Source organism: Gymnoscopelus braueri, assembly GCF_963280865.1.
Source record: "Gymnoscopelus braueri genome assembly, chromosome: 18".
In the NCBI taxonomy this organism is placed as follows: domain Eukaryota; kingdom Metazoa; phylum Chordata; class Actinopteri; order Myctophiformes; family Myctophidae; genus Gymnoscopelus; species Gymnoscopelus braueri.
In genome coordinates this window covers 4,697,481-4,722,436 of record NC_137618.1, presented here as the reverse complement: position 1 = coordinate 4,722,436, position 24,956 = coordinate 4,697,481, and the positions used below count along the sequence as shown (strand labels likewise).

Here is a 24,956-nt window from a genome sequence, read left to right as displayed (position 1 = left end):
TGTGTGTGTGTGTGTGTGTGTGTGTGTGTGTGTGTGTGTGTGTGTGTGTGTGTGTGTGTGTGTGTGTGTGTGTGTACTAATTAGTTCCCTTTCTTTCTCTGCTGTGTCTGACACTAGAGCAATGCTATCTGCATAGTCACATTTCTACTGGTATTATGTTACATACTTAACTTTAGGTATGGGTTTGGAAAGCTTCAATTATTGTAACTGATAAATGTTAATATTCATATATAATAGATTTGTTAACCCTTTACCTTTTACCGTTACACCCTAATTGATGTTACATTTCCTCAGTAGTTTCTGCCTGAATATATTTCCTATCATTTGACATAATAATCTCAGTTAACTTCCCCAATTAAAACACTATATGATGTCACTGATCTTAATGCATGACAGCTGTGCAGGCAGATAGAGACAAGATCCCATACTGTAGCTGGAGGGAGCTCAGATTAACTAGTTAGACATCATCAAGTACTAATTAACATTACAATCGAATAAAACACACATTATTTTCAAGGCTGCACTGCATACAGTATATACACAATTTTACATGTGTTTTATCATGTGATAATTCTGTGTCCTGTGTGTAGATGTGGATCTGTGGTTAGTGATCATACTTACTACCCAACCCAGCAAAGTGAATGTTTGTACATTCACATATTTGTCACATGATCCAAACCACACTTCAGCCTAAACCACTTGTGTTGCTGCTTCCTGTACATTTCTACTCTACTGACAACTCATTGTTGTCTTCAGCCTTTAACCCATTAAGACCTGAGGACAATTCTACAAACTGCTTTTCTGATGTTGTTTGTATGTTCATTTCATATTATAGTCCATGTCTCCTGCATCACTGACTGTATCAAATGCTGCTGCTTACGGCAGTGGTTCTCAAACTGTGGGTCGGGACACCCAGGGGGAGGGGCGGGGGGGTCCCCATATGACACTGAAGTGACAATTTAAGGACTTTTAAGACCTTTTTAATACCTCAAAAAGAAAACAAAGGGGGGAAAATACCATTATTGCATCAAAAGTAATCAACAAACTATACTATAAAAAGTAAAACTGGTCAAACATTGGCCAAATTGTCAAATAATATAAGAAAATAAATTAAAAAACTCACAACCCCTCGCGTTGTGAGGGGTTGTGAGCTTTTAGATCTGCTAATTTCACAATATTTATCTGTGGCACCGAATCAAACCAAATTCAATGCCTCAACTCCTACTTTTCAAGTGCTTGCGTCAGGGTGGGGGGGTCCCCTGTTCAAATATGATTATTTTGGGGGGTCCCCTGTTCAAATATGATTATTTTGGGGGGTCCCCTGTTCAAATATGATTATTATGGGGGGTCCCCTGTTCGAATATGATTATTTTGGGGGGTCCCCTGTTCAAATATGATTATTATGGGGGGTCCCCTGTTCAATATCATTATTTTGGGGGGTCCCCTGTTCAAATATGATTATTTTGGGGGGTCCCTAGTTCAAATATGATTATTTTGGGGGTCCCGGCCTGAAAAGGTTGAGAACCACTGTCTTACTGCTTACCACTACACTACTAGATGTGACAAACAACATTGTGTAACAACATGGACACACTAAACTTAAATCCTACAGCATTATCATATGTTTGTCTATATCAGCTCTTATACATTACACGGACTCAGTGCACGTCATTCCGTGCATAGTTGCCTAGAAAACCCGAAAATCCGTGCATATGTACGGCGATTCCCACGGTGGGCGTAACCTGTTGCAACCCGGAAGCAGAGCAGTCCCCACAACAACATTTACGATTCTGTCTCTATCGGTACATAACTCAAACGGCGCTGAGTAGGCTCAAGGGAACGTCGCAGCGTTCGGGACGGCAACTTGTTCGCTTTAGCTCACTCAGTGGTCCCTCACGTGGCTCCAGTTCCCTTGAGACTGCGCGCCTCCGGAATGGTTTAGTCAATGGGGGAGATGGGAGGCGGCTATGCACAGATTTACGGGTTTTCCAGTTGTCTGTGCACGGAATGACACTCTGTGCAATGTATACTAAGCTGTGTGAGATCGGGTTGGTCTATATACTTTACCTACATCCTACAAGTCATCATTTCACTTTATCTATTAAAGTGGTTCTCAAACATTTTCATGTCAATCACCCCAAACGCCTTTGGCCGCAGATCCCCATCTGAAAATATTTTGGACCAGGGGACCCATAAGAGAAGATTTGTGTTAAAAAGTTTCAAGATTATTGAATTTTTTAAACGATTATTAAAAAGGTTTCGAAAATAGGCGATTTACAAGCTTGTAAAGTAAGCCTTGCAGAGCCATGAGGCCCATAGGGGAGGAGCCTATCTCCTGTTTCTGTAGCGTGAGGCAGCTTTATGTACACATACACCCACTGGACATGATGCTAGTATGTAGCAGAGACTTACCCTCTATCCAACCCTTGATGCTCAGCGCCAAGCAGGGAGAGATTTTTTATGACCCAGCTGGGGATCGAACCCCAACCTCTCAGTCTCAGGGCGGACACTAACCACAAGGCCACTGAGCTACAAGCTTGTAAATCAGCCAGAAGTATAAAACAGGGTTAAAATCATCCTCATTTTAGTAAAGATCCCCTCAAGGACCCCTGAGGGTCTGCAGACCCTACTTTGAGAACCACTGGTCTAACACACTTCTTGCTATTTTACTCAAGGTTCAAGGTTGTTCTTTATTGTTACATCTTGTGCAAAGCAACTGTACATGAGAATGAAACTTATTTCTGTTTGTCTTCCTTCAGACAATGTAGCAGCATTTTATTTATGTATTTATTGTCTTAAACACCAGCATATAGAGAAGCAGGAAACCACCAGAAAACAAGAGCTGCCTAAAGTTACATCCTCCCTCCAGACCACAGGATGACTCACCATGCAAATGATAACTACCTTCCTCTGTCACTAAACACGCTACATTTCATATACATGTTTATAATAATCATCTTTATCATACACTTTCAAATAAAAGATCAAATGTTTGGTAAACAAGCATTTATACATTTAGTGCCTTTATCCAGGGCTGGACTGGGACAGAAATTTGGCCCTGACATTTTGGCCCAGACCGGCCCACCACAACCGGCACGCAGACAGCAGATACTGTACCGCTCTGCTCTGTCGAGGCACATACAGACACACACACACACACACACACACACACACACACACACACACACACACACACACACACACACACACACACACACACACACACACACACACACACACACACACACACAAGCCCTAATAACACCACTTTTACTGAAAAACCTCCCTCCATGTTCTGGAGCCTTGAGTAAAATAAATGATAACTACACAAGTGATCATTGTGATGCACAACTGCACAACCTATAAATATTATAGTTGGCCTACAGTACTCACTATAATACACAACCCATAAATATGATAGTTAGCCAACAGATCTCACAAACAAGGTGATTGTGTTGCTCTTATAAGGAGGATGCTGGCTAAAAAAAGCTACTCTGGGGAGATCATCTCCACTGGAGATGATCTATTGGACCTATTACAAACCTGGACAAGAAGTAGAGGACTATTGTGAATGGGTGAAATATGAACATGATTACAAGCAAAAATGTGTCTGCATGCAATCAGAACTGTGGCTAGTTAACTACAGTATAGCAAACAAGGGTTGCTATAATGATCTGAGAATGCATCTGTTATAGGCTAGATCTATAGGCTATATGAGGAGGATGGCATAACAGGAAATCCTTAACTTATACATAGTGAAGGCTGTAATGTGTGTACTGTGTGTATGCAAATAAGTTTTTTTTTCATAACTTTAACCAGTCTTGGACGCGAGTATTGTAGGATGCGGGACGGTGTAAACTAATACTGTCTCACCTGCCAGTTAGGAGCCCCCATCGGGACGACACACTGTTGTACCCTGTTGGCTCACCTGCCAGTTAGGAGCCCTCATTGTGCATCAGCTTTTGCCACCGGGTCATAGTAGTATCTTGGCAACGCCCCCTTCTGTGACGCACGTGGAACTGCCTCTCACGTGAGCGGACCGTTTTAAATAAGTCCCAAACCCCTGCATTGACAGGTATCCCCGTGGCACCGTTAAGCATCAGGCTTCCAACCCAGTGCCTTGGGATCAAATTGCTCTCCTGACGTTGATATTCATCTAGTCTAGTGTGTCACACCTTATTGGGATTGAGGTTAGGTATTATTTCATTGGGATTAAGGTTAGTCTTAGGCATAGTTTTTGTCGCCCCTACCGAGTGGTCCGCCTCGGACCACTCGGTAGGGTGTTCAATAGTAGCAAAAAAAAGTTACAACATCGCAGGCGTGCCGTCTCTGGCGGGCTTGAGCAACGAGAGGCACCGCCGAGCGAGCCGTTAGGCGGGCGAGTCGCCGTGCCGAACGTTGCGAAGTCCGCAAGAGACGGCACGCCTGCGATGTTGTAACTTTATCGGAGTTATGTACCGATAGGGACAGAATCGAAAATGATCCCCCCCCCCCCCCCCCAGGCAGTGCCAGCGCCGAGCACTATTTTCCATCAGCCGGGCAGTGCTGTCCTCATTACATGGAATGAGACGCATGGCTTGGGGCGATGCAGTTCCGCGTGCGTCACAGAAGGGGGCGTGTTACTACGATCCGGTGGGAAAGCAGGGCTCGCGTCCCCATCGAGAGGACACACTGTTGTACCCTATTGGCTCACCTGCCAGTGAGGACGTAGCCTGGCATGGCCAGACTGATATCACTGCGTAGATATTAGTCTGGAATCTATGTGTGGAAAAAAAAATCTCTGGGGATAAACCCGCCCCATATTTGCATTCTGGGCCCTGATTGGTCCCTCATTACTTCGGAGGAAGTGAAATCCAATGACAACTGAGCGGTGCCAGACCAATTCGGCCGAGGGCAATTTTTTTGCAGCCTAGTGAGGACCCCCAACCGGAAGCATGTAGACAAAAATTTAAATGTCACTAGTTTCATGCTGGAAACTAAGATGATCATCACAGCAGCACCTATCAGTCTAGCTCTTAATGGTCAAGGCTGGCAAGCCCTCTCTCTCTCCCTCAAGCCCCCAACAGGACAAAAGTGCACTCAGAGGAGCATAGTTATACTGACAGTTTCACAATCAGTAGAACAGTAACTGAAGCAGTCCTTACATGGAAACACAGCTGTTGACTGAATGACAGTAACAGGAGTTTGTGACCAGACCCCCTGCTGTGGAGCCAAACATTCTAAATACGACATTTAAATAGAAATCAGATAAAACATAAATGATTTTGAACAAATAATATGCACAATTGGCATTCTATACTTCTCCCACTGACATTATCAGTCATATCTCGGGAATGTTGAGACCTAGAACAAGATAAGCTGGTGATTTATTTTTGTTTTCCAATTCATGAAAGTGCATGACATGACCCTGTGTCTAATCAAGGAATATATATTTTATATAAGATATTTAATTATATTTCACAATGTATTTAGACCTGTAAGGAATGAGCTACATCTTATGTCAGCCTCTCTTCCAAAAAAGAGGAAGAAAGATTATTATCTGAATTAATCTAAAGAAGAAGTTCTAAAAACATGCTGAAATCATCACCCCCCCGCCCTCTACAGCAGCAGCAATACCTTATGAAGCTATTTCAATAGGAAGTACTCTCTCTCTCTCTCTGTCTCTCTCTCTCTGTCTCTGTCTCTCTCGCTCTCTCTCTCTCTCTCTCTCTCTCTCTCTCTCGACATAAAGTTACTTAAATAGGAAGTATTTTTTTCAGAGCTGTTCATCACAAGAGAGGAGAAGATGGTGCGCTCTCTGCCCTGCCTTCTACTCTGTGAGTATATACATGTTATTACTAATGGGTCTGTTATAGAACTATCATTACTAACAGGTGTATTGGACTAGTATTTGAACCAGAAGGAATATGTATGTGGTTGAACTTAAAGCAGCACTATATGTAACTTTTTAATAACTATATATCATATTATGTCCCAAAAAATTATAAAGTGTGTTTAAGCAATAACAATCATCCTTCCATAAATGTATAGACTCAGGGGGGTCCCTGCTAGGGGCTTGACTGTATTACTATGTATAGACTCAGGGGGGTCCCTGCTAGGGGCTCGACTGTATTACTATGTACAGACTCAGGGGGGTCCCTGCTAGGGGCTCGACTGTATTACTATGTATAGACTCAGGGGGGTCCCTGCTACGGTCTTGACTGTATTACTATGTATAGACTCAGGGGGGTCCCTGCTACGGTCTTGACTGTATTACTATGTATAGGGGAGACAATGAGTTTCATCCTGGCATTTGCCAAGGCACCAAGGCATAACTGCCAGTCAAAGCAACGACTGGCCAATCACAGCGCGTCCTTGCCGGACATGCTTGCAGAGAATCTTGGGTAATGAAGTCATAGACGTTGGCTGCCATGTTATTTGTGTCCAAAGTGGCCACTGATACCCTAAACTACATAGTGCTGCTTTAAACAGCATTTTGTTAAGTTTAGCTGCTGAATCTGAATACAGTAAAACATGCCAATGGAATGAAGTAATTGATTTTCATATAGGATTTCCACCAATGTTTTCACCTTGCTGTAGATTTATCGTTTCAACAATATTTTGATTTACTAATAATAACAAAATAGCAAACCAAAGTACAACAGTGATGATGCAACTATACAGATATGTGCCCCCAGGGCAGTCCCAAATAATGTTTTGGGGGGGGGGGTCCCCAGATGCTTAGCTTAATGTACAACATTGTTTTCTCACTCAACAGTAAACAAACCAACATACAGTATAAGTGTACCAAAATATACCAAATTGGCCAAATTGTCAAATATTTGTGAAAATAGCCGATCTACAAGCTCACAACGCCTTGCATAGTGAGGCGTTGTGAGCTTGTATTTCGGCTATATTTATCTGTGGAACCGAGTCAAACTAAATGTAATGCCTCAACTCCTACAATTCCATGTGCTTGTCCCCAGTTCAAATATGATTATTTTGGGGGGTCGCGGCCTGAAAAGTTTGGGAACCCTTGGCCTTAAGTATAAAGAGATAAAATAAAGTGTTGCACACTTTGACTCCATATGCAGTGGTATTTTAAATTATGATTACATGTGCCCACTATGGGCAGAAGTGATAGTGCTTTTGGAGGTGCGCTCTATAAAGGCCCCTAAACGCATGAGTCTAATTTGGGGTTGATTAAAGGTTGTTCATCACATGGCATTTATATATTGTTTTGGTAAGGAATAGGCCCCTCACATACATTTTGGAAGCCAATTTGCAAGGAAACAATAGGGAATATGAAATGCCTGTATTGATGATCATTCTCACATAACTCCAGAGATCATTTGTACATACTTTGGTGTGCACGCGTGTGTGTGTGTGTGTGTGTGTGTGTGTGTGTGTGTGTGTGTGTGTGTGTGTGTGTGTGTGTGTGTGTGTGTGTGTGTGTGTGTGTGTGTGTGTGTGTGTGTGTGTGTGTGTGTGTGTGTGTGTGAGAGAGAATTTAGTAAATGTGTGATAGGGGAACAGCCTTATGGTACAGTAGCTGCATACAGTCCACCAGAACAGTTTGGTTCAGGAGGGCTCCCCGAACCGTACTGACGTCTGACAGGCACATGTTATTTCACACTTCTGTGTTCTGGAAGCCACACCCTGCCCACCATGTGCTGTTGGGCCACTGACTGAAGCAGTGGAACTGATAGTTTTAATACCTTTTTTATGATGGAGGTTTTCTCTTTCTAGTGAAAGGTTGTGTTTATGAATGGTCACTAGACAGAGATCTCAGAGGTGTTTGTACATCCTGGAAGTTGGCTTAGGTCTCGGGTTCTCTCTTTTCCCGGTGTTTCGCCCAGGTGGACGTGGTTTTGAGGTTAGGTATAGTTTTTGTGAGGTTATGGTTAGGGTTAGGTATAGTTTTTGTGAGGTTATGGTTAGGGTTAGGTATAGTTTTTGTGAGGTTATGGTTAGGGTTAGGTATAGTTTTTGTGAGGTTATGGTTAGTGTTATGCATAGTTTCTGTGAGGTTATGGTTAGTTAGGGTTATGCATAGTTTTTGTGAAGTTAAAGCTTAGGGTTAGGCATCGTTTCTGTGAGGTTAGGGTTAGGCATAGATTTTGTTTAGTTAAAGGTTAGGGTTTAGACACCACCAGGACACACCAAAGGAAGAGGGAGTCCTCTTCCAAACTACTGCTGCTTTTCACTGGCTTCACTGAAAGTCTGACCAACTTCTGACCAATCACAATAGCCAAACTAGTTTAGCTAGTCACAACAACTCAGAACACCTGAAATCCTCATATTGTAGTCTGTAGCCAGCTAGACCAACCTAGTTTCACCTGTTCTGGTGTAGTATGCAGATTAGGCTAAACTGTGTGCATGCGCCATCTACAGGAAGCTACAGAGAACACATGCCCCAATTCACATGTTTTACTGATTGAGTGCAATGGTCCACAATGGAAACAAGGCTGTTTGTGTTATCCTTTTAGCATAACCTTTGACTTTACCTGTACTTTTAACACACTTGTTAAGTATTCAATTAATCAATCAATCAAGATGGCGGTATGGAACATGGGGCGGGTCTACCTGCTTGGTATAGAAGATGGGAGTGGTGGATGGGGGATGGGGGTGTGCGGGGAGGGTGGGTTGACGATGTGGGGGCTTACAGGTAGGAACTACTTGTATGATGGGGTTATGGGGGGAGGGGGGTAAACGTAAAGTGGCCATGCGTCACCATGAGGCCCTTAGAATGTCTTACTGCTGGCATTGTACAGGAAAGGTTTGACACTGATTGGTCCAATGGTTTCAGAGATTAGCTGCACACGGACAGACAGACAGACAGACAGACAGACAGACAGACAGACAGACAGACAGACAGACAGACAGACAGACAGACAGACAGACAGACAGACAGACAGACAGACAGACAGACAGACAGACAGACAGACAGACAGACAGACAGACAGACAGGCAAAAACATAATCTCCACCACCCCGACTTATGGCCTGACAGAGAGATAACAAACTTGTCTACTTTGGTCAAGCATTTGCAGTTCATATTAAAGCTGTGTTAATGTATGTTACTTTTCCTTTAGAATAACATTTTCTATTATTGTGTCTAATCTGTATGTTATATTGTATGCTAATACAATATAACTGTGCATCTGGATGGTAAAGTTTGTTAATACAACTAGTACATCTGTATGGTACAGTATGTCAATACAATATAACTTGGTCTCCCTGCTCTTCTATTGAGACATTTAGATCCTGTGTCTAGGTTAGACACGACCTTTGACACCATCTGGTTTCTGGTTTGACAGGAATTTTAACCCCAAGGTCAAAATTCAATGTATCCCCTGTGTGTGTGTGTGTGTGTGTGTGTGTGTGTGTGTGTGTGTGTGTGTGTGTGTGTGTGTGTGTGTGTGTGTGTGTGTGTGTGTGTGTGTGTGTGTGTGTGTGTGTGTGTGTGTGTGTGTGTGTGTGTGTGTGTGTGTGTGTGATTGTTTTCATAGACCTCATTGTCTATTTACCCGATTATGCCGATTAGGTCTGACTGTTCATAGACTCAGGGCACCTGGTAAAAAAACAGCACTTGCACAGGAGACCTGGGTTCAAATCCGCTGTACAACAGGAAAGTTATACAGTGCAGCTTTAATAAAACATTATAAATAAGGTTGAAAATGGGTGAAGTGCTCCTTTAATAAAACAGCAATAGCCTAATTGTTATTTGATCTTGTTGAACTTGAGTCAAATGTAGCTGTTTATGTTGGTGTTGTGTTAGTTATGGATAAATACAATGTTAATTAGTAATAATTAATATTTATGTTTAACTTGATATTGTCTCATTAAATGTGTTTCAGTGCTGAGCAGCTTGTTCTGCTATGGACACAGTCAAGGTGAAGATGTATTCATTATGTTTTTATTTGTGTATTTATTGATTTATTCACTCAGTAAAGACCATAAGAGTATTTACACCTGCCACATACTGACTGCATCCTAGCAATTATTATTTGTCACTTTTTATTATGTATTAATTCATGTTGTGTGCAACTACTGAACTTGCTTGTTACTGTGATTTACTGACAGACAGACGGGTTATAACATTTGGTTTCATTCTGTGTGTGTGTTTGTGTTCTAGCTCTGACCCTGAAGCCAAACAGGTCCCAGATATTTAGTGGAGAATCTGTTACATTCACATGTGACATGAAGACAAGAGAGTGGTATAGATTAAACCTCAATGGTTCTCAATTTATCCCTGACTCTCGTCAGAATACATTTGAAGTTACGTCTACAGACCCAAGCCACAGCGGTGAATACCAGTGTTACAATTTTCAAGACTACAGCAATAAAGTCAGACTGACTGTATCAGGTAAATCATAACATTTACTCATCACTGACATTATGTTTAAACTCATGCATACACTCATATATAAACCTTTAATTATAGTTCTATACACATAAAGAAAGACATGCATATCCTGTATCATAATTCTATGGAAAGCATTTCCACTACATCTTTCATTATATCAACACATTCATTGCCAGGATATGTTGTAAATAAGGGTGGTTAGAGTTCTCATTGACATTTTCATTTAAAACAAAACTTAATGAAAATCCACATGCCATCACATTACTCAGTCATTTAATGCATCCACAAGTTTCCTAGGGTGTTGTGGGCATCACTTCCTGTCGATTTGATCCAATGAAATCCAATTAAATCAACAGGAAGTGATGCTCATAACCCCCTAGGAAACTTGTGGATAGAGAGTATCCACATGCATCACTTTTCCACCGGGACACGCCCCCCTCATCTAGACTGAGTGGTAAAACATTGAGCAGCATGGAGGAGCGTTGGAGTTTGCAAGCGCTCGTTGTAAATCACTCAACGGTCCTGCGTACCACCTGTTTCTAAATGTCACATGATGCAGGAGGCAGCGGGACGTTGCGTTATTGAAAACGAGCGCTTCCAAACTCTGACACTTAGAAAAATATCACCTGCACGTAATTTATTGACAGAAAGTATCTCATAACATGTTTACGGTGGATTTTTATGAAACAATGACTTTGCAAATAGAAAGAGGACAATTCATACTTTCTGCACAGCTGCCATGTTGGTGAGCTTAACGTTGTTAAATACAATCGGATGCACGTTTCTGTTTGGATGTATGGGGCTGTCAAGGGCAGGAAGTATTTTTTTGCCACTCAGTAGGCGTTCCCGCATAACTTCCGGGTACGATGATGACACGCGCATAGCCTCTATTGATGTGACTTATGACTTCTCAGGACATTTCCTCAATATATTTTCTATACATTCATTGAATACTCCCCCCATTAAAAACACTATATGATGTCATTGATCATGATGTATATGATCCCATACTGTAGCTGACGGAAGGGCATTAGCATCTATATATCAGACAGTTTGGTCAACTATTAGTATTTCCAATGAAAAAACAACAATGCCAAAAATCACCAACCAATTAATCAGATCATTTAAATTGACTACAACAGACTGCACCATATATTGTATACAATTTGACATGATCATGTGACAACTCTGTGTCCACAGCTCTGCCTACAGCTACTGCGAGGTTTTCACCAGATCCTGTTTACACTGGAGAGACACTGACTGTTACATGTACAATTCAGTCTGAATATACAGACTGGACTTATAGATGGTTCAGAGGTGAGACTGTAGTTTTCACCTCTTTTAGAAAAGGTTTAGTTAAAAACATCCTCACTATCCATGAAGTAGAAGATTCTGACCAGGATGACTACCAGTGTCTGGGTGAGAGACAGTACCGTCCCACAACCTCAACACTCAGTGTCAAGAAAAGACTTGGAGTTCAAGGTAAGAAACCACATGAATCATTTTAAACGCGCGCGCGCACACACACACACACACACACACACACACACACACACACACACACACACACACAGTCAGAGTCTAACTGTCTAATGGAAGTGTGTGTGTGTGTGTGTGTGTGTGTGTGTGTGTGTGTGTGTGTGTGTGTGTGTGTGTGTGTGTGTGTGTGTGTGTGTGTGTGTGTGTGTGTGTGTGTGTGTGTGTGTGTGTGTGTGTGTGTGTGTGTGTGTGTGTGTGTATGTGCGTGTGTTACTTCTACAGAACCACCTGTTCCTGTTCTCAGCAAACACTCTGACTGGCCTGAGATTTTCATTGGAGAGACTCTTATTCTGAAATGTACAATACCCATACAAAGTGCCTCTGACTGGATGTACACATTTTATAAGAGCAAACGGGTTATTAAGTCTTCCAGTACAGAACCTGAATTCACTTTAAGTTCTCATCAGGATCTCAGTGGTGAATACCAGTGTAAAGCTAAACGCCAACATGACCAACAATCTGCCAAGTACAGCAACCCCATCACTGTGTCTTTTAAAGGTATGTATACTCTGTATAACTTTGATACTGTATGAGAGAGAGAGAGAGAGAGAGAGAGAGAGAGAGAGAGAGAGAGAGAGAGAGAGAGAGAGAGAGAGACAGAGAGAGAGAGAGAGAGAGAGAGAGAGAGAGAGAGAGAGACTGTGCTGTGCTGTGCTGTGACAGCTTTAAGTGGAGCCAAAAGACGAGTCGAGTGAAGAGAGAGGCGGGGGCAGCTGTGTGTGTGTGTGTGTGTGTGTGTGTGTGTGTGTGTGTGTGTGTGTGTGTGTGTGTGTGTGTGTGTGTGTGTGTGTGTGTGTGTGTGTGTGCGCGTGCGCGCGCACGCACTCATTTTCTACTGACAGTAGTAGTTCCCTTTCTTTCTCTGCTGTGTCTGACACTAGAGCATTGTCATCTGCATAGTCACATTTCTACCGGTATTATGTTACATATACTTAACTTTAGGTATGGGTTTGGAAATATTTAATTATTGTAACTGATAAATGGTCATATTTAAATATAATATATTTGTTAAACCTTTACTGGGTGTATTTCAGACCTATTTTGAGTCTTTTGATGAGACTTAAAGTGAACCGCGGTTTGGGGAGACAAAACCAAAAGGTTTCCTCGTTCGGTCCAAGACCGTTACACCCTTACTATTGATGTGACATCATTTGACATAATAATCTCACTTACCTTCTCCCATTAAAAGCTGTGCAAGTAGGTAGACACAAGATCCCATACTGTAGATGGAGGGAGCTCAGATTAGCTAGTTGGACATCAAGTACTAATTAACACTACAATCTAATAAAAACACATTATTTTCAAGAGTGCACTACATACAGCACACAATTTGACAGATAAACATGTTTGATCATGTGATAATTCTGTGTCCACAGCTCTGCCTACAGCTACTGTGAGGTTTTCACCAGATCCTGTTTACACTGGAGAGACACTGACTGTTACATGTACAATACAGTCTGAATATACAGACTGGACTTATACATGGTTCAGAGATGAGACTCCAACTGTAGTTTCCTCCTCTGGTAGAAACCGTTTAGTTGGAAACAACCTCACTATCAGTAAAGTAGAATATTCTGACCTTGGTGACTACCAGTGTCAGGGTGAGAGACCGTCCCGTCCCAAAACCTCAACACTCAGCGAAAAGGACATATTTGCAGTTCTAGGTAAGAAACCACATGAATCATTTCAAACACGCACGCGCGCACACACACACACACACACACACACACACACACACACACACACACACACACACACACACACACACACACACACACACACGATTGGGACTAGACTATTGGGATACTAAGTCTTCCAGTGCAGATCCAGAATACACTTAAAGCCCTCAACAGAATCTCAGTGGTGAATACAAGTGTTGAGCTCAACACAAACATGACCAACAATTCTCCAAGTCGTCGCTGTGTTTTTTAAACGTATGAATACTTTGTATAACTTTGATACTGTATATGAGAGAGACAGACAGACAGACAGACAGACAGACGTATGGTCTTTAACTTTCATTTGCAGTCTGAAGGTCATACTATTATCAATATATTCAGACAATATGTCAGGTCCAGTGGTGTAGGGGCGTGTGGAGTAGGGTTTATACTCTAAATAGGCACACAATGTCAAGGTTATCTGTGCTGTGACAGTTAGTTTCAAGTGGAGCCACAAGACGAGTCGAGTGAAGAGAGAGGCGGGGCTGCTACATGTGGGCAGCTGTGTGTGTGTGTGTGTGTGTGTGTGTGTGTGTGTGTGTGTGTGTGTGTGTGTGTGTGTGTGTGTGTGTGTGTGTGTGTGTGTGTGTGTGTGTGTGTGTGTGTGTGTGTGTGTGTGTGTGTGTGTGTGTGTGTGTGTGTGGGTTTGGAAAGGTTCAATTATTGTAACTGATACATGGTAATATTTCAACTTCACAAACAAACATCCAGACTTATGAGGCAAACTGAAACTATTGCTCCAATTCGCACATGACTTGCCACAAACACTGTTCAGGGGTCTGCCATGACAATAGTCACACCAGGGGCCATGTTTGCCCCGTTGGGCCCCATCAGGGGACTCCAAGGCCCACAGGAGCACCGCTGCTCCAATCCACACATAACTTCAAATGATCATAATACAGTGAACAATATAGGATTTTCCGGCGACCTGAAAGTCAAGTGTTTTAAAAGTACATTCCAGTCAAATGGAAATCCTACTGAGCAAGTGTATTAATTAATTAATTAATTAATTATTTAATATTCAGTGTAGCTTTCAACTTGTCCAGGCAGTTTGTCCAGTAAGTGTGTGTTTATTTCTCTAATGTAAACAACAGATCAACCAAAGGCCGCACTGAAAGCTGAGCAGACAGTCATACCAGCAGGGGGCAGTGTTACACTGACCTGCTCTGTGGAGGATTCATCTGGATGGGAATACTACTGGTACCAAAACAACCAATCACTGATCATACATGATGATCAATACTCTACTGGACCAATCAGAGTGTCAGTAGGAGGAGTCTACAGGTGCAGAGCAGGGAGAGGAGATCCAGTTTACTACACTGAATACAGTGATGCTCTGACCTTGAACACTGCTGATGGTGAGTTGTTTAATAATCTCTGTCATGCCGATAGCCCGGGGGCAGGAGATTATGTTTTCACCCCTGTCTGTGCATTTTTGCTAATACTCCTACAGACTTTGTCTAAAACTCACACAAATTGTTATATATAACTTCTGGAATCATGTGATCAACATTTGTCATTCAGACTTTTAATATTCCATTACGATTGGCTATGATTGGCTAAATGGTTCGGTCCAAAACCGTTACACCCTTACTATTAATGTGACATTTCCTCAGTAGTTTCTGCCTGGATATATTTCCTATCATTTGACATAATAATCTCAGTAAACTTCCCCCATTAAAACACTATATGATGATGTCACTGATCTTAATGCATGACAGCTGTGCAGGTAGATAGAGACAAGATCCCATACTGTAGCTGGAGGGAGCTCAGATTAGCTAGTTGGACATCATCAAGCACTAATTAACACAAAAACCACAACAAAAAAAACATATTATTTTCAAGGCTGCACTGCATACAGTATACATACTTTGACAGATACATGTGTTTGATCGTGTGATAATTCTGTATCCACAGCTCTGCCTACAGCTACTGTGAGGTTTTCACCTGACCCTGTCTACACTGGAGAGACACTGACTGTTACATGTATAATACAGTCTGTATATACAGACTGGACTTATAGATGGTTCAGAGGTGAGACAGTAGTTATCTCCTCTGATAGACACAGTATAGATAGAAACATCCTCACTATCAGTAAAGTAGAAGATGCTGACCAGGATGTCTACTGGTGTCTGGGTGAGAGACAGTCCCGTCCCAAAACCTCAAAACTCAGCAACAAGAAAAGACTTACAGTTCTAGGTAAGAAACCACACAAATTATTTTAAACACACACACACACACACACACACACACACACACACACACACACACACACACACACACACACACACACACACACACACACACACACACACACACACACACACACACACACACACACACACAGTAGATGAGCGTGGCAGGAGTTCTCACATTTAAAAACTACTTAAATGGATTTGAAAATAATTTCTGATAAAAATTGACATACCATCACATACTGAATAATTTTATTTTCTATTGATTAGGGGTGTAACGGTTCACAAATCCATGGTTTGGTTCAAACCTATATTTTTGAGCCACAGTCATAATTTCTGCGTTCTGAAATTGTAATAAATAAAATAAAAAATATATCAAGAACACTTAAGAACCCTATGATGTTAGATTGACTTCATACAAACAATAAATAATACTATGTTGGTAGATTAACTTTATATATTCATTTAACATGAATTAGTAATTGGACATTTGTGATTATTGACAATCTTGTAAGAGCAGGTTCAGGAGTTATATGCAAAGTTGATAATTAATTTCAAACATGTAATCATAGTGCATCATCATAGATCAGAGCTTTACTGTAGAAATGGCATTCTAACAATCAAAGGTGGATATAACTTTGTTGAACATAGATATTAGATTTGTTTGAAAAATACTTCTACAATATGACGTGACTTGAAGTGAACCGCGGTTCAGGAAGACGGAACCGAGAATTGAACCGAGGACGTCTGAACCGAGGTTTCCTGGTTCGGTCCAAAACCGTTACACCCTTAATATTGATGTGACATTTCCTCTGTAGTTTCTACCTGACTATATTTCCTATCATTTGACATAATAATCTCAGTTAACTTCCCCCATTAAAACACTATATGATGTCACTGATCTTAATGCATGACAGCTGTGCAGGTAGATAGAGACAAGATCCCATACTGTAGCTGGAGGGAGCTCAGATTAACTAGTTTGACATCATCAAGTAGCCTACTAATTAACACTGAAATAAAATAAAACTGCACTACATACAGAATATACACAATTTGACTCTTTTGCACTTCTTCATGGACCTACTGTACCTGTGGATTATACCAGTGTCAGTCTACCTTATGTGGACTATGCGGTCCACACACACTGACACTTTGCACCTTAACGTCCATAGTATATCATGTGCAGTAACCTATATATCTGCTGCTATGCCCACACACCTTTAGGTCTTACCTCAGGTACTTAACGTTTTTACTTAATGTGTAAATATATAGATCATTTGTCTATCTATATCTATATATTTGATATATATCAAATATATAGATTTTATTGACTGATCTCTCTTCCCCCTTGCCCCCCCACACCTTCTTTTTCTTCCTTTTCTCTTATGGAAATAACAAAAGAATTATTGAGTCTGCACAAAAACAAATTGCACCGACTGTTTTACACCTGTTAATCTGTGACAATACAGTTGATTCTTATTCAAATAAATGTTTGATCATGAGACAACTCTGTGTCCACAGCTCTGCCTACAGCTACTGTGGGGTTTTCACCAGATCCTGTTTACACTGGAGAGACACTGACTGTTACATGTACAATACAGTCTGAATATACATTCGACCGGAATTATAAATGGTTCAGAGGTGATCTTCCAGCTGTAGTTTCCTCCTCTGATAGACACAGTATAGATAGAAACATCCTCACAATCAGTAAAGTAGAAGATTCTGACCAGGATGACTACCAGTGTCTGGGTGAGAGACAGTCCCGTCCCAAAACCTCAAAACTCAGCAACAAGAAAAGACTTACAGTTCTAGGTAAGAAACCACATTAATTATTTTACACACACACACACACAGGCACGCACACGCGCGCACATACACAAGTCAGAGTCTAACTGTCTAATGGAAGTGTGTGTGTGTGTGTGTGTGTGTGTGTGTGTGTGTGTATGTGCGTGCGTGCGTGCGTTACTTCTACAGAGGTACCTGTTCCTGTTCTCAGCAGACACTCTGACTGGCCTGAGATTTTCATTGGAGAGACTCTTATTCTTAAATGTACCATACAAGGACGTGCCTCTGACTGGATGTACACATTTTATAAGAGCAAACGGGTTATTAAGTCTTCCAGTACAGATCCTGAATACACTTTAAGTTCTTATCGAGATCTCAGTGGTGAATACCAGTGTAAAGCTCAACGCCAACATGACCAACAATCTGCCAAGTACAGCAACCCCATCACTGTGTCTTTTAAAGGTATGTATACTCTTTTAAAGGTATGTATACAGACAGACAGACAGACAGACAGACAGACAGACAGACAGACAGACAGACAGACAGACAGACAGACAGACTTATGGTCTTTGGTCTTTGACTTTTATTTGCAATCTGGAGGTCATAGTGTTATCAATATATTCAGACAATATGTGGTCCAGTGGTGTAGTGGTGTGTGGAGAAGGGTTTATACTCTAATTTAGACACACAATGTCAAGGTGGTCTGTGCTGTGACAGTTAGTTTTAAGTGGAGCCTCAAGACGAGTCGAGTGAAGAGAGAGGCGGGGCTGCTACATGTGGGCAGCTGTGTGTGTGTGTGTGTGTGTGTGTGTGTGTGTGTGTGTGTGTGTGTGTGTGTGTGTGTGTGTGTGTGTGTGTGTGTGTGTGTGTGTGTGTGTGTGTGTGTGTGTGTGTGTGTGTGTGTGTGTGTGTGTGTGTGCACGCACGCACTCATTTCCTACTGACAGTAGTAGTTTCCTTCCTTTCTCTGCTGTGTCTGACACTAGAGCATTGTTATCTGCATAGTCACAATTTTACCGGTATTATGTTACATATACTTAACATTAGGTATGGGTTCGGAAACATTTAATTATTGTAACGTTGTGATCAGACAGTTTATTTTGACATCTCCAGTGAACAACACAACAATGTAACCATCTGTAGGTGTTGTTAAGGCATCATGACATTTAATAGTCTAGTCCACAGATGTATGACAACCTCTACTTCATCATCCAACACTCTAATGATCTCTAACTAATCAGATCAGTTAAAACGGACTAATATGTGTAGTTGTTTTGTTGTCATGAGAAATATGCTGTATATCATTTGACAGATAAACATGTTTGATCATGTGATAATTCTGTATCCACAGCTCTGCCTACAGCTACTGTGAGGTTTTCACCAGATCCTGTTTACTTTGGAGAGACACTGACTGTTACATGTATAATACATGAATATACAGACTGGACTTATAGATGGTTCAGAGGTGACACTTCAACTGTAGTTATCTCCTCTGATAGACACAGTATAGATAGAAACATCCTCACTATCAGTAAAGTAGAAGATTCTGACCATGATGACTACCAGTGTCTGGGTGAGAGAGAGGACCGTCCCAAAACCTCAACACCCAGCGACAAGAAAATATTTGCAGTTCTCTGTAAGAAACCACATGAATCATTTCACACTTTGTGTTGTGTGTGAAATGAATAGTATTTTCTGTTCATTAAAGAGTTTAAGATAATTTACACTACCTTTAATTTCTCTCTCTCTCTCTCTCTCTCTCTCTCTCTCTCTCTCTCTCTCTCTCTCTCTCTCTCTCTCTCTCTCTCTCTCCCTCTCTCTCTCTCTCTCTCATTCTCTCTCTATAATGTAAACATCAGATCAACCAAAGGCCGCACTGAAAGCTGAGCAGACAGTCATACCAGCAGGGGGCAGTGTTACACTGACCTGCTCTGTGGAGGATTCATCTGGATGGGAATACTACTGGTACCAAAACAACCAATCACTGATCATACATGATGATCAATACTCTACTGGACCAATCAGAGTGTCAGTAGGAGGAGTCTACAGGTGCAGAGCAGGGAGAGGAGATCCAGTTTACTACACTGAATACAGTGATGCTCTGACCTTGAACACTGCTGATGGTGAGTTGTTTAATAATCTCTGTCATGCCGATAGCCCGGGGGCAGGAGATTATGTTTTCACCCCTGTCTGTGCATTTTTGCTAATACTCCTACAGACTTTGTCTAAAACTCACACAAATTGTTATATATAACTTCTGGAATCATGTGATCAACATTTGTCATTCAGACTTTTAATATTCCATTACGATTGGCTATGATTGGCTAAATGATGCAGGGCTTCTATAGAGTGCACCTCCAAAAGTGCTTTCTTTCCTCTTCCACAAATATGTAAAGTTGAATTGTTTAGTCGTAGAAATGCTATCCTTCCTCTTGTCATCATGACTGCAACCCACGACTTACACAGCTCTGGCTAGGCAACCCAGCCTGGCGGAGATATGCGCTCCGAGGAGCAAACTTTTGTTGACTTTGTCTTAAAAAAAAACAAAAAATAAAGAAAAAGTAGTGCATACATTGTAATTACATCTGAATTATAGGAAATTAAAAGGATATTTTAAGTTTTTTAGGTACAGGTGTTTTTATAAAGTAACTACATTTGTATTTTCATTCAGTTTTGTAAAATGTTATGTTGTTTTCTGTGTCTGGATCAGAGGAACAGAGTTCTCTACATGTAGTGGGTCTGATTGTAGGACCTCTGCTTGCCATTCTACTGACCATCCTACTGATCCTGCTGTGTAGATACAGAACATCTAAATGTGAGTACTTTAGCCTTCTCCTCATTCACATACAGAGACACTGTAGCCTTCTCCTCATTCACATACAGAGACACTGTAGCCTTCTCCTCATTCACATACAGAGACACTGTAGCCTTCTCCTCATTCACACACAGAGACACTGTAGCCTTCTCCTCATTCACGTACAGAGACACTGTAGCCTTCTCCTCATTCACACACAGAGACACTGTAGCCTTCTCCTCATTCACATACAGAGACACTGTAGCCTTCTCCTTATTCACGTACAGAGACACTGTAGCCTTCTCCTCATTCACATACAGAGACACTGTAGCCTTCTCCTTATTCACGTACAGAGACACTGTAGCCTTCTCCTCATTCACGTACAGAGACACTGTAGCCTTCTCCTCATTCACATACAGAGACACTGTAGCCTTCTCCTCATTCACATACAGAGACACTGTAGCCTTCTCCTCATTCACATACAGAGACACTGTAGCCTTCTCCTCATTAGGTGGATTATATCTAGATAAGTCCCGGCCCACACCCAACATCCAGTCCACAGATTCCAATATACCAAGAACCCCATATGATTTAAATTATTACCCAATAGGAATTCATGTTTTAATTTCAGTTCAAAAAGGTAAGCCAGTGAGCAATTACTACCCTCACTCACACTTTAGACTCAGTATCATACGTTTTAACATTCTACTGTGAACAAAATATATATCTATTTATATCCTTTTCCTCACACATTTGTGAACCCGCTGTAGTATCAGCAAGTACCTGTAGGGGTTCACGAACCCCTGTTGAGAACCCCTGCATTAGATTACACTAGATTACATCAGATTGATTACATCTAGATTACAACCACAGAGCAACTCTCCATAAAACATACTGAATACCATGGCATAACAATGTAAAGGTTCTAATATTTATGTTATAATGTATTGTTTTTAATTTACAGGTCCATGTTGCATCAGGTAAGCACAGTATTGATCTCTGTCTATTCAACATAACAGCAGTAGATTACATCTGCTTTCATGCTTTATTTACGTTAAATATTGATGTTTTAATTACAGACCTGTTCAGCCTCAGGGAATCAATCAGAGCTCAGCTACAGACCAGGGAACCAATCAGAATGTGTCCCCTGATGACGTGTACCTCCCACTGCAGCACAGTCAGTCTCTGAACCAATCATGTTCTGACAAGAACAAGTCCTTCTAATTTGAATATTAATTGATTTAGAAGTTCATTAAACATTGATTGTTTTCTTTTTTACAGTTGGTTTTGGGTTTATTCTTCCCAATTAGCAGAATAATTCAAAAATGTAAATAAATAAATAAAATAAGCGTTTCATTAATGCTTATTTGTTTACATTTAGGAGACACAAGCGTCTATGGAATTATCAACAACTCTGACGACTATGAAAACGGTACAGTATAAACTTATTTTAATCTAATTTCACTTGTAAAAAAAGAACCCACACACATTAGTCCTGTACAGTCAAGGTCAAGTTCAATGTCTGTGTGTGACAAACGGCACACAAGGAGGGGTTTCACGGGGCCTTCAACACGCTGGGAACATGTCTTTAATTTAGGAAGAGGGCCTACAGTATGAGATGGTAAATAAATGCATAAATTATATTAAGTTTTCATCACAAACTGATAATTAAGTCCCATTGTTTGAGTTCTGCATTGGTTTGAAACGTTACTATAGCAACAAAATAGCCTAATCAATAAGATACTTTTGTTCAATTCTAATGGGATTATAATCTCTCTCTCTCTCTCTCTCTCTCTCTCTCTCTCTCTCTCTCTCTCTCTCTCTCTCTCTCTCTCTCTCTCTCTCTCTCTCTCTCACACAGACCAGGGAACCAATCAGAATGTGTCTCCTGATGATGTGTACCTCCCACTGCAGCACGGTCAGTCTGTGAACCAATCATGTTCTGACAAGAACAACTGCTTCTAATTTGAATATAAATGTATTTAAAAGTTCATTAAAGAATGAATGTTTTTTTTTTGGAAGTACTTTAAAGTCTGCCAAGTGGTTTGGGGTTTGTTTTTCCTTAAAGCAGAATAATGAAATCACAACTAAATTGAAAACAATGTTTGAAATGAAAAATAAAAAAATTACCACATTAATGCTGATATGTTTACATTTAGGAGACACAAGCGTCTATGGAATTATCAACAACTCTGACGACTATGAAAATGGTACAGTATAAACTTTTTTAAAACAGCCAATCCAGTTATTTAAATCTAATTTCACTTGTTTAAAAAAAGAACCCACACACATTAGTCCTGTACAGTCAAGGTCAAGTTCAATGTCTGTGTGTGACAAACGGGACACAAGGAGGGGTTTCACGGGGCCTTCAACACACTGGGAACATGTCTTTAATTTAGGAAGAGGACCTACAGTATGAGATGGTAAATAAATGCATAAATGATATTAAGTTTTCATCACAAACTGATAATTAAGTCCCATTGTTTGAGTTCTGCATTGGTTTGAGACGTTACTATAGCAACAAAATAGCCTAATCAATAAGATACTTTTGTTCAATAATAATGAGATTATAATGTTAGTTTCCAAATGGCAAATTGCTCCGTACAAGTCTGTTCTCTGAATGGTTTTTCTCTCTCTCTCTCTCTCTCTCTCTCTCTCTCTCTCTCTCTCTCTCTCTCTCTCTCTCTCTCTCTCTCTCACAGACCAGGGAACCAATCAGAATGTGTCTCCTGATGATGTGTACCTCCCACTGCAGCACGGTCAGTCTTTGAACCAATCATGTTCTGACAAGAACAACCGCTTCCAATTTGATTATAAATGTATTTAAAAGTTCATTAAAGAATGAATGTTTTATTTTTGGAAGTACATTAAAGTATGTGAAGTGGTTTGGGGTTTGTTTTTCCTTAAAGCAGAATAATGAAATCACAACTAAATTGAAAACCATGTTTGAAATGAAAAATAAAATAATCACCATCATTAATGCTGATATGTTTACATTTAGGAGACACACATGTCTATGGGGTAATCCACCACCCGGATGACTATGACAATGGTACAGTATATGCTTTTTAAACATTCATTCAAATCATTTAATAATAATAATAAATTGGCCTGTACTCTATGTTTTTGGTTTGATCCCCGGACCTACGATTTTCCTATCAGTCTATAGGAAACCCTCCAAGTAAAACTTGACACTTACAAAAAATATATATATATACAAGATTGGCTGGACTGCATATTTAAAGGAGCACTTCACCCATTTTCAACCTTATCTTCGTATAATTGGTCTTCGCTCTTGCTGAAACCTGCCTACCAGTGACATCATCGGTAGGGAGGTTTGATCATTTCAAACAAGATTTCAGACTTAATTTTTTTTATTAATGCAAGAAAAAATCTTCTAGGCTTTAGTTTCTATTGGCTTAGAATCCCCATCCATGATATCATTGGCAGGCAGGTTTCTGTCCACAGTCAACCAAGAGTGAGTGAGTAGATGGAAATGAGCATTAGTGACTGAGGACCAATTATATTAATATAAGGTTGAAAACATTACATGACTGATTCATATCAGAATCCAGAATTAATTATATGTTGAAACCAAGTGGTTTTTGAGTGAATTTATTATGAGTCGAAATATGTGTGATCTGTTGAGATGGAATTAAAACGTAACTTAACATATTAATGATAAAACTCATGACAACTGATTTAGAATTAAACTGAATTAATGATAAAACTCATGACAACCAGGGCCGGACTGGGACCAAAATTCAGCCCTGGCATTTTGGTCCGAACCGGCCCACCACCACCACCCCCGTTTTGTCAACATTAACGTAACATATATATATATATATATATATATATATATATATATATATATATATATATATATATATATATATATATATATATATATATATATATATATATATATATATATATATATATTATTATTTTTTGGGTTGGCCACTGGCCCAGCGGTCCACCAGGCATTTACACCAAATGGCCAGTCCGCCCCTGATGACAACTGAATGAGAGCTGAACACATATTCTAGTATAGATAAAATGACTACATATTATACTGCATGTTCAATGACTCATTAAACTATAATGTCACTTTGTTTCAGCTCCTTAGAGACACACGACAGCCCAACACCACACACCTGGATGAAGTCACATGGATTGTAACCAATAAATGTAGGGTAACATCTATCTATGTAACCAATAGGGTAACATCTATATATATCAATGTTTCCCAAACAGTGGGTCAGGACCCATATGTCAGTCCCGGAGCAAAGTTAATACCTCTTTATTTTTTATTATTATTATTTCAAAATATTTTCAAAAAAATGCCCAACATTTCCCAAAAAATCCTTGAGTTAAACTAAATTCAAACGTTTTTCAAATGAAGTCCATAAAAAGTATAAAGAAAAATCATTAATCAGAAGGAAAAAAATACTTTTAAGAAGTAGTGAAAATATCAGATCTACTAATTCTAATTCTAAGGTAACATTTATCTATGTAACCGTACAAATGGATCTACAGTATACATGCTCCTGTACATGTATACACACACACACACAC

At 40.4% G+C, this 24,956-nt stretch overlaps 2 long non-coding RNA genes across 2 annotated transcripts; both read left to right on the top strand.

Annotated features, from left to right (window-relative positions):
• The first annotated feature begins 5,776 nt into the window (after positions 1–5,776).
• On the top strand, positions 5,777–10,291 carry LOC308105614. The gene is made up of 3 exons (XR_013934918.1): positions 5,777–5,816; positions 9,839–9,874; positions 10,117–10,291. It is a non-coding gene; the product is annotated as an uncharacterized lncRNA (long non-coding RNA).
• A 12,791-nt stretch (positions 10,292–23,082) lies between these two features.
• LOC308105910 lies at positions 23,083–24,660 on the top strand. The gene is made up of 3 exons (XR_013934943.1): positions 23,083–23,137; positions 23,380–23,430; positions 24,500–24,660. It is a non-coding gene; the product is annotated as an uncharacterized lncRNA (long non-coding RNA).
• Positions 24,661–24,956: the final 296 nt, after the last annotated feature.